This window comes from Vipera ursinii (genome assembly GCF_947247035.1).
Source record: "Vipera ursinii genome assembly, chromosome: 7".
Lineage (NCBI taxonomy): Eukaryota > Metazoa > Chordata > Lepidosauria > Squamata > Viperidae > Vipera > Vipera ursinii.
The window spans coordinates 64,491,976-64,503,181 of record NC_139521.1 but is presented as its reverse complement, the minus strand read 5'-3'; positions in this window follow the sequence as shown (position 1 = coordinate 64,503,181).

Below are 11,206 nucleotides of genomic sequence, written 5' to 3'. Positions count from 1 at the left end.
TTGCAGTTATAACTGAACACCTTGGATGTAAAATCAACAAGCAAGGGGGAAAAAAGGCAAATTGTGCACCGCCAAACTGGAAGATAAGGCTGGAAAATAAGATCAGCATGCTAAGATCAGATGCAAGCAAGCTAGAACAGATGAAAGAAAAGAAACTATAGAACAAGAAGACCGAAAAATACCTGATCAAGAAATATCACTGAGAAATAAAGAAGATTAAAGAAATATTGGAAATAATAATGTAACAAATAACAGCTATAGTCAAGAAGATTGGCATATACAAAGTTTGAATTACACACCAAACATATGGCTGACTATGTGACCAACTGATAATAACTGCATACAGTATATAAAATTTTGGTTGACTAATTATCAAGTTGGTGTCAACTCTCAGCGATTACATAGATCAGGAACTTCAGACTTGGCCCTTTTATGACTTGTGGACTTCAGCTCCCAGAATTCCTCAGCCAGTGTGCCTGCCTGAGGAATTCTGGGAGTTGAAGTCCACAAGTCATAAAAGGGCCAAGTTTGAAGACCCCTGACATAGATCAACCTCTTCCAGGATACATAATGTGTTCTCAACTTATTTCTTCATGTCTTCCAATGGTGCACCCATTAATACTGTAATAAAACCATCTACCACCTTTGCTATTGGTTATTTATGTCTGGTTACTGGTTTTATTTTTCCTTCCCTTTTCCCCAGCATTATAAAGTGCCTAAAATATGATAATTTGAGCCTTGTTATACATGCCTCAAGATCTTTTTGAAACTCAGCTACAATATCTGGTATTTCCTTGTTCACTTTTGGCTCTAATTTGTATTGGCTGATCTTAAGTATTGTTTTGCTAGCATGTGAAATTAAGGAAATTATACATTAGTTTGTACATTTGGTTTCTGGTTAAGTCTCCTTTCTTTAGTATTGGCATGTAGGCTGACTTTTTAAAAATATGTGACCAATATGCTAGTTTTCTTCTTTTAGAGGATATTTTTAAATAGGAAATCTATGTGACAATTACTTTCATTTAGGCATAATTTTCTGTTTTCCAAATGTGTTGGGACACAATACCGCATAATTCACACCAACAATGGCCATAATAAAAAGAGGTTCATTATCAGGTTGCAGAAGACTGATAAAAATATCTGTTAATGGGCCATTCTTTTAATAACCAGAGCAAGCAAATCTTTCTACATATTTTGGAAACAAACCTATGTCAAATTTAGCCATGCCCAACATATTGTCTAACTTCCTGCTGTGTAGATCTAAAGCAAAACATGTATTGCAAACTTACATGTTTGTGACAAGAAGCACATTAATTTGTGAAAAAGTTGTATGACTTAGTTGTGGCACTGAAAAGACATATAAACTATAGCCAAAAGCTACTTCAGAACATATTTAACCTTCCATGTTTTGATATATTTCTCCCTAGAACTTTTTGATAGCATTCTCAACTAAGCAACCAAATCATAAAATCAACACTTTTAGTCTAGTATGAAACTTTTTTAATGTTTTATTCACTACTGATTTAAATATAATGTACCAGGAGATTGAGGATATTTCAGGTAATTCTGTCAAAGAGTCAAGAACACATCTCTTTTCTAAAGTTTACATCTTCATCTATGACAAATGCTTAAAGCAAACCTAATTGCTTTCTTCTGAAAACTTGAATGGGTGATGGGTAGAAGATATTGGAAGAATCAACTTCTGTTTCTACACTTTAGGTCGAATAATCATTGGATTGAAGACAATATTTGTAGTATGCAGTTGAAATGTGGGGTCCTTGGTACTCTCTGGTTGTTTTGTTGTAGATTTTTCATTATCAAATGAAACCAATGGACTCCGACTGAGTTAAACTCTAAGTTGTCAACTCAGACAAACAAGCTAACAGTAAACAACAGTGTAGTTAAGGAACCATCAAAACCACTCCTGCTGACATGACAGGGCAAGCCACTAGAATATAAAATGAGAGCAAAACCCCATTCCCTAGAATAGAAGCACTAATGATGTTACCTACAGTAGTTTGGTAATGAAAACAATCAAGTTCAGAGAACACCAAGGACTGTACAATGTTCAGACTGTCAGAAATTTCTGAGACGCTTATTTTATTATATTTACATTCTACTTTGCTCTTGTGGTGCTCTTAACGTCACATTTGAGAGGAATCACGATGACGACAAAATGAAAAACTTGTGTTGTGGCATACGATGCAAGCTTCCTTTCCATATAACAATCTTCTGCTTTTATCACTTTTAAAATTACAATTCAGCAACAACGTTTTGATGGAATATGGCCACACCTGGATTTCCTGTCTTTGTGTGCATATAAATTGTTTTCTCCTAAAAAAACAAATTCCCTTGAAAGAAGAAAATGTAGATTTTCTTTTTAAGAAAGTTTATTACTTCTGTTGATTTTCTAACTATTGTTAGCTTCAAGACAACAATATAGGGCACTTCCAGACATTCACAGGATCAACTGAAACTTGCTGCTTCAAATCTTTTATCAGAGGTTTATAGAGAAACTAGCAAGAAGTAGATGATGTCACATCATGGAACTTACACAGAATTGTGCAGTTCTCTGTAAGCACAGAGAATAGTGCTCTGTAAAAAGAATGGCGCTTACAAAGAAACTAGGAAAGATGATGTTACACAATGATGCTTATGAGTCATATTATCAGTGTATGTTGCTCAGAAAAATGATACTGTAATACAGGGACTGTGATGTTGTAGGGAAGGAAAACTAAGCTGAGTGCAGAAACACACTCACTAGCAATTCTCTTGTTTCCTCACAAACATTGTTCCTGTTATGTACTGGGCTTTTAAAGAATATCACGTGGGTTGCTGGAGCAGCTAACGGCTCTCCAGCAACCCAGACTACAAGTCTCCTGTGCTGTAAATGGCTATCTCCAGGTGGCAATGGTTGATTCAAACCTATTGGCTACTGCCTAGAGGCTAGACTATATATTGCGGCTAGTTGCAACCTTTTCCCCAGTACAGTTTCTGCACGAAATAAACTATGAGTTACCTTGTACTCAGCTTTGTGTCTTCATTCCTGCGCCAAAGTACCTGCTATTTACAGTAACAGTGGCGATGAGGGTGGGATCCTGCTTCACTGATTAAGAGTTGAAGTCTACGAGGGAAAGGCAGTGCATGCTGGAGGGAAAAGGCATTCCCCCCCCCTCTCTCAAGGTTGGTTAGCAAGCTACACTAGCAACCTCGTGCTCAGTGGACTCATTCCCTGAGCCTGGAAGCAGGATCCGGAAGAATGCAGGAACCAGCAAAAGAATGTCGAAGGTTGGGAAACAGAGAATTCGATGTGAAACACCCGGAGGAATGGTCATCATATCTATCACAAGTAGAAAACTACCTCAGGGCCAATCAGATCACGGAAGAAGGACTGAAGGCCGCAATGCTACTCTGTGTATGCAGCCCAGCAACCTTTGATTTGTCTGAGAAACGTTTTGTGCTGACACTGATCGAAGCAGTCTCCTACGGAGACCTCAAAAGGAAGCTAACCGGGCACTTCCAGCTCAAGATGTCTGAAATGTCTTGGCGGTTCAAGTTCGACCAAAGAGTGCAGCAACCGGGTGAATCAGCTTCCGAGTTCATAGCGGGCCTGAGGCAGGCTGCACGCCTCTGCAAATTTTCAAATTTAGAACAGCGACTACGAGACCGGCTCTTCTGCAGCCTACGGGACAGAAGGCTTCAGCAAAGACTCTTTGCTAGGCCAAATTTAACATTTTCTCAAGCACAAGATGAGGTAATGGCCGACAAAGCTGCCGGGGGCACCGTTCAAACAGTGCAGCCTGCCAAATTGACAAAGTTTGAAGAAACAGTCCACCGTGAGGATGCCAAACACACTGAAGAATTCTCCGAGGAGGAAGAACCTGAAATCAACCGACTCCAAAAGCAGCCCAACATGCAACACCGAAACAGCCAGCAGTGAGAGGACAATTACAAGGCAGTTCTCTTACTGAGATGTAAGGGGTGCGGCAGCAACCATTTTCGTGTCAACTGCAGATTTCGATCAGCCATGTGCAAAGCTTGCGGAAGGACAGGCCACATCGCAGTGGTTTGCAGAGCCCGCCAGAGAGACTGGCCACCCAAACACCAGTCAGAAGAACTGACTAGGAGAGGTACTGGAGCCCAGGGTCCAGTTAGTGTGGGTTTTTTCAGAAGCCGTAGAAGTGTATGCTGCACCGGGGCTTGACGCCCCCTCAAACCCAAACTTAAGCTCATGATAGAGCTACAAGGAGTTCTATGTAAGATGGAATTGGACTCTGGCTCTGCAGTTTCAATTATTTCTCAAGACACTTTTAACTTTGTGTGTAGGCACAGCAACAATTAGGCCAAACTAAGACCCTCAGATATAATCCTAACAGATTTTCAAAATGCTCACGTTAAAGTTATGGGAGAAGCCACTTTGTTGGTAAGGTTTAAAGGGTTTTGGGGGCATCTGGATGTAATAGTAGTAGGGGGCCAGAGAACGAATCTCATTGGACTTGATTGGTGTGATGCCTTAGGTATTCAGATTATTGGCATAAACCGGATGCAAACTGCAGACCTCGCGTCATATTTTAGCCTCCTTGCAAGGGGGTACTATTTTTGCTAAACTTGATTTAGCACAGGCCTATCAGCAATTGCCGGTTGATGAGGTCACCGCCACAGCTCAAATGATTGTGACTCACAGGGGGGCTTTCAAAGTTAAATGCTTACAGTTTGGAGTCAGTGTTGCACCGGGTATTTTTCAGGGAATCATGGAGTGTACACTCAAGGGTATTCAGGGTGTCTGTCCTCATTTTGATGATGTTCTTATTGCGGGGAAATCCCCAGAAGTGTTGGCCAGTAGGCTCAGGACTGTCTTGCAGAGGCTTCATGAAGCAGGCCTCAAATTAAAAAAGAACAAGTGTAGTATTGGGGTTTCTTCAACAGAATTTCTGGGTTTCCGAATTAATGCTAACGGCATTCACCCCGCTGATTCTAAAGTGAAGGCCATTAAAATGGCTCCTAGGCCCAAATCAAAAGGAGAGCTACAAGCATTCTTGGGCCTCCTAAACTTCTATCACACATTTCTACCTCATAAGGCAGCAATAGCAGAGCCCCTCCACAGGCTTCTACATAAGAAAGCTCCATGGAAATGGACTAACTTACATGAAAAAAGTTTCCAGGATTTAAAAGCACTATTGTCAGAAAAGTCCACTGTAACTCACTACAAAGAGTCTAAACCTGTATGTCTTGCATGTGATGCATCTCCCTATGTGGTGGGGGCAGTTTTAAGTCACATTAATAAAAGGGAAACAGGTTCCTATAGCATTTTACTCAAGGACATTATCCTCTGCTGAGCACAACTATGCTCAGATTGATAAAGAGGCCCTGGCCATCATTGCTGGAATAAAAAAATTCCATGACTATTTATATGGCAGGGATTTCACAGTATACACTGACCACAAACCTCTGTTGGGACTTTTCACAACAGACAAACAAACCCCCCACATACTATCTCCAAGAATGCTGAGATGGTCTGTTTTCCTATCTGCATACAATTTTAAATTAATTCACAAACCGGGCAAGGAAATGGGCCATGCTGATGGCCTCAGCAGACTACCACTGCCACTAATGGATCCAGATCAGGCTCCAGCTGCTAGAATATTGTCCATACAGGACATACCTGAATTTCCCCTCCATGCAGGGGACATTGCTGCTGAAACTGTCACACATAAAATACTTAGTAGAGTGTTGTCATGGGTATACACGGGCTGGCTGGATAAAAGTCCAGGCTCAGAATTTCAGAGCTATTTTGTCAGGAGGCATGAGTTATCTGCACATAAAGGGTGCATTTTATGGGGAAACAGAGTCATAATTCCCACTTCCCTAAGAGACAGGTTGTTACAATCATTACATGAAGGCCATCCAGGCATTGTCAGAATGAAAGCTTTAGCTAGAAGCTACCTCTGGTGGGCCTGGCCTTGATAAGGCCATTGAGGCTCAAGTCCATGGTTGTTATACATGCCAGCAATCTAGGCCTGAAATGCCACAGGCTCCAGTTCACAGGTGGGAGGAAACGCATCCTCCCTGGTCTAGGGTTCACATAGACTATGCTGGGCCTTTTCAGGGACAGCTCTTCCTTATAGTAGTGGATAGCCACTCAAAATGGCTGGAAGTAATTCCAGTTCCTAACATGACTACTGATAGGACCATCCAGGTGGTGAGAAAACTTTGCCACACATGGGTTGTCAGATGTCTTAGTTTCAGACAATGGGGCCCTATTCACTGCTGCTGAATTTCAGGCCTTCCTTAGAGCTAATCTCATCAGACATGCAATGTCTGAGCCGTTTCATCTGTCTTCTAATGGTCAAGCTGAACGCATAGTGAGGACAATGAAGGAAGCACTCAAGCGCTTTGTCACAGGTGACTGGCATCACAGATTGGCAGATTTTTTCCCCTGCCAGCATTCTACTCCCTGCACTGCTACAGGCAAAAGTCCTGCAGAACTACATTGGGGGAGGCATTTGATTACGAAACTGGACAGGTTGCATCCAGATAGAGTGGCAGCAGAAGCCTCTTGACCAAAACCCCCAAGGGAGCTGCACATGGGTGATTGGGTTTGGACCAGGAACTATGGTCATGGGAATCTGTGGGTTCCTGGTCAAATTACCAAGGCATCTGGACCCCTATCTTATGAAGTGGGGTTGGAGGGAGGGCGAGTTGTCAGACGACACATTGATCAGCTCAGGAAACGGTTTCCAGAATGGCCACTAAGTGAGGACTGAGTCGTAAGTCCCTCCCAAGTTCCTCAAACTTGCAGTCAAGCCAGTCCTCACATGGACTATCAGGACATTTCCTTCTTAACTGAGGCAGAACCGGAGGGAGAACTGGGGAGCCCTGGAGTGCAACATGGTCAGAACAGGGGAAGGAAGATGAGCTTTTCTCATACGATGCAGAAAGTGCAGGCACTGCTATGCCAGCTTCACTCTTTGATATGATTGTAAAATAGCCCTGTTCATCGCTTCTGCAGGTCAGCTTTAAACATCTTATCTGTGGTGCTTAAGCAGGTTGGAAATGAAGCTATCTTAAGCAACTCTTGACTGTATATCAATTTGTTCTTCAGCTTCAGCAACATCTGGCCAGTGTTCTGTCTGGATGGCTGTTGGAGATGTGAATTCAATGGTACAGGTTTTTCAGCATGTGATCTACTTCCATAAGGGGACCCTGAATTCTAGGCAGAGACTTAAGGATATATTTGTATACTCTTTGTTTGTCCTTCTGTCTGTTCTTTGTGTAAGGGATTGCTAATCTCAGGTCTTCCTTTGTTTCTGGATGCATATGCCATGGAGTAGTTCTCATCTGATTCTCCTCCTGATAGGATGTAGTTAGCTAAATGACAAACTTTGCCTAGTTCTATAATCCAGTGGTTCTCAACCTGTGGTCTGCAGATCCCTGGGGGCCATGATGTTGTCATAGGGGCTGGTGAAGGCTTGAAGAAATGATGATTTAAATCTTGAGTTAAATCATTGGGGATCTGTGGCCATGGTCCATGGCCACAAAAGGTATTTAAAGGGGGTCTGTGGTGAAGAAAAGTTGAGAACCACTGCTTTAATCTGTTTTTTTAAATAAATCTTTTTCCCCCTCTTATGGTTGTACAGCCTATTTCATTAATCATTACTTGGGTCAGATTCTTGCTCTCAGCAATGCTTCCTCATACAACAGTTAGCATGGCCCTGACCTCTCCATTCTGTGCCAATAAATCAAGTGACAATTTCCTTTCTATGAAGCAAGTCTCTGAGGACAGGTGGTTTCCACTGATATTTTTTGTGGGGTTTTTTTTTTGCCTGAGACTCTTTTCCATGTACTTGACACCATCCAGTGCAGTCACCAGTGAATCATTCTTCCTCTCCGCTTGATCTAGAACAGGGCTGTCAAACTTGCAACATCACGTGACGTGTCGCAACTTATTGTGACTTTTTCCCCCATTGCTGGCAGTGGGGAGGGTATTCTGTTCCAGCCTACGAAGGGCCCTGTTTGTGTGACAGGGACAACCCCTTTTTCTTTTTGACAAATTAATAGGCTGGAAAAAACCCAACCCAAATTTATTTACAGTTCAAAAATGATAGTCTTTCAAACAAAAAAGCAGCAGAATACTTTTTTCAGTAAATGATTCAAAACATCAAACAAGAGTCAACAAACAAGAGTCAAACAGATTAGAAAGAACAGACCAGGATACTCTTTGAATATCTCCGAATGGTTGCCTTCAGCAACCAGCACTGCCCACACCTTCCCCTTTTATTATCTGTCCCAAGGCGTGGCTTCTCAATGCCTTCTCCTCCTTTCACTGAGTTGCCTCATAGATTTTCTCTGCTCTGCTCTGCTGGATTGCCTTCTGCTTCTACCGTCTCTGAACAGATTCAGTTATGACTCCTCTGAGTTCGACACCTCTTCCTCACACAGCTGAGCCTCATGAGGAACACGATTGGAGGGTCCAGGCTGAGCGTCCTGCAGTGCATCAGAGCCTCCCTCCAACACTGAAGGCTCTCCAAACCCCTCCTCCTCCTCGTCAGATTCCTCAGACTCAGCTGCTGGGAGCACAGGCTGACACTGAATCACAACAGTGGGCGCAGTTTTGGCATGATGCTTCCAGCCCCGCAGGCCAGCAGTTTGACACCCCTGGTCTAGAAGGAGAAACCCACAGTATCTCAAGAAGGAAGGAACTGTTGCGCTGTTGTGTTAGTAGAAGTCAGAACACATGTTCTTTGATGCAAAGCAATAAGATGGAGGTTGCCTTTGTGAGAGCAAACTGGGGAGTGTTCCTCAAGAAACAGTCAATGTGTCAGTCTCCTCCTTGGGCAAACAGAGTAGACAAAGTTATAATTTCTTTTACTCTGAAAGGTCTTTGGTGCTCTCTGAGCTTGGTTGTTTTCATTTCCCAAACTAGGTAACATCGTCAGCATCGATTGGGCATTAAAACATTGGCGAGAAAACAACCAAGGTCAGAAAGCACCAAGGACTCTTTATTTCAACCCTGAACTGTAAATATTCTCTTCTGTCGGTTCCTTTGCTCTACTGATCTCCACATCTTGATATTTTTTAAAACACAGAAAAGTGGAAGTGAGTGAAAGTGATATTTTTATGCACTTTAATCTGGTTTTGGAAACTCTTCACAGTGAAAGCAGTTCACATGACTTACCAGAATATATATAAATGTAATTCTGTTTTGTCTGAGTTTTCATTCTGAGTGTGCCTTTGACTTTCCTGAAATGGAGTCTCCAAAGGCAGGCTACTCTTTCCAAATTATCAGAATTACGGATTAATTTGTTGCAGTGATAAAACCGTAGGCAGTTATATTTCTCATTGAAATGGAGAAGACCAGGGTGGGAAATCCAAGGTCTTTCCTAGATAATCTTACAGTCTTTCTTCCTGCAAATTACATCACAAATCCTCTTTCTCAAACAATCCTGTTTAGACATTTTGGATTATTATTTTTTTTGGTTAGGGTGTTGCAATGGTTTCAGCCCTATACCATCTATTTAATGAATTTCACAAATTCAGTATTTTCACTTCCTTTTTCATAAAAAATAGAGGTGCCGAGAATTACACACTTGAAACATGCTGAATCATAGCTCAATCTCTGAAAATAAATTCATATTATCTTTAGTGCTTTTTCAGGATTGTGTATTTCTCTAAATGTATGCCAGAAAGGGAAAAATACAAAAAAAAGAGAACAAAAGAGGGGACATAGTTGCATAAGATTTCCTTGGACTAATTTATAGATGCACCAACTTATTTTGAATAAAAATTCAACAGATGTCATCATAGTGGGAAAGACCGGATATCAATGACACATTTTGTGATTTTGTGAGAACTTGCACAGTGAACATACATCTGTTCCATCCTCCAAGTGTTCAGTTTTTTTAACTCTTCTCAAAAAGTATTTTTAATGGTTGCTGTTCATGGTTCTATTTTTTATTTAAATGCCTTATACAGTTCTAAATCTTTTTTTAATTGTAAATTGCCAAGAAGTCCTTGTGAAGCTTGACACTCTAAAATTATGGAAATATATACATCAGGCATTTTATCTATCTAATGATTCCCTGGTGTTTGAAATTGCATTAAAATATACTATCTGAGTTTATGAGTTTCTATTCTTTTCTATATTATTAAGTGTGCAAGGCTATCTATCTGCCAGAAAACACCAGAATTATATCCTAGTACTATCCTGACATACACAAATTCCCTATCTTCTCCCTGATATGAACACTGTCATTTCCTCATTAGAATAGACTAGAATTTAGTTCCATCTGAATTTTAATATGAATGCATCAGTTCTGCAAGTCCCAAATATATTAGGAGCACTTGTAGAAAATGAAACTACATTTTTCTGAATCCAACAAGGTAATTTATTACAGTAAGAGGAGTTTGATAGTGGAACCAATTATGCAGGAAGGTGATAAACTCTTCCTGTTGGGTGGTGTTCAAGATAAGGCTAGGTAGATATTTGTCACTTTAATTTTGATTCGTTCACTGAGTTGAAAGTAGGACTATAGCCCAAATAGCATTTTCTAATTATTTCATGATTCCATGAAAATGATGTGCAAAACTGATGCTTGCAACCAGAAAAAAGTAGAAATTTTAGGAAAGCAGATTTTAGTAAAATTGAAACTTGCTGGCAATAAGAATAGAATAGAATAGAATAGGAGCTGGAAGGGAACTTGGAGGTCTTCTAGTCCAGCCCCCTGCTCAAACAGGAGAATCTACACCATCTCAGACAGGTGATTGTCTAGTCCAGGGGTCGACAACCTGAAAAAGGAAAAGAGCCACTGGGAACCGGTTCCATCACACATAAAAATGTGGGAGCCGCGTGCGTGCATCCATGCACGCGCATGCGCAAAAAATGTTTTGTGCATGCACAAAACAGGTTTTTCTTGCGCATGCACAGACGTGCGTGGTTGCCATTTTTTTTTATGTGTGATGGAACCGGTTCCCGGTTGCACGACGGCGACGGCCTGTCTGCAAAGCTGCCGCTTTCGGCAGCCTGCAAATGTGCCGTGGCAGCTTTCTCAAAGAGCGGCGTCGCTACCCATTCCGAGAGGTGTGCACGCACCTCTCCGAACGACCGTAGGTGCGCACGCACCTCCCCAAACCTCCCCAAACGTCGGCAGGTCTCCGGACGGCGGCAGCTTGGAAGAGGTGTGCGCGCACTCTCCAAACCGCCGCCATC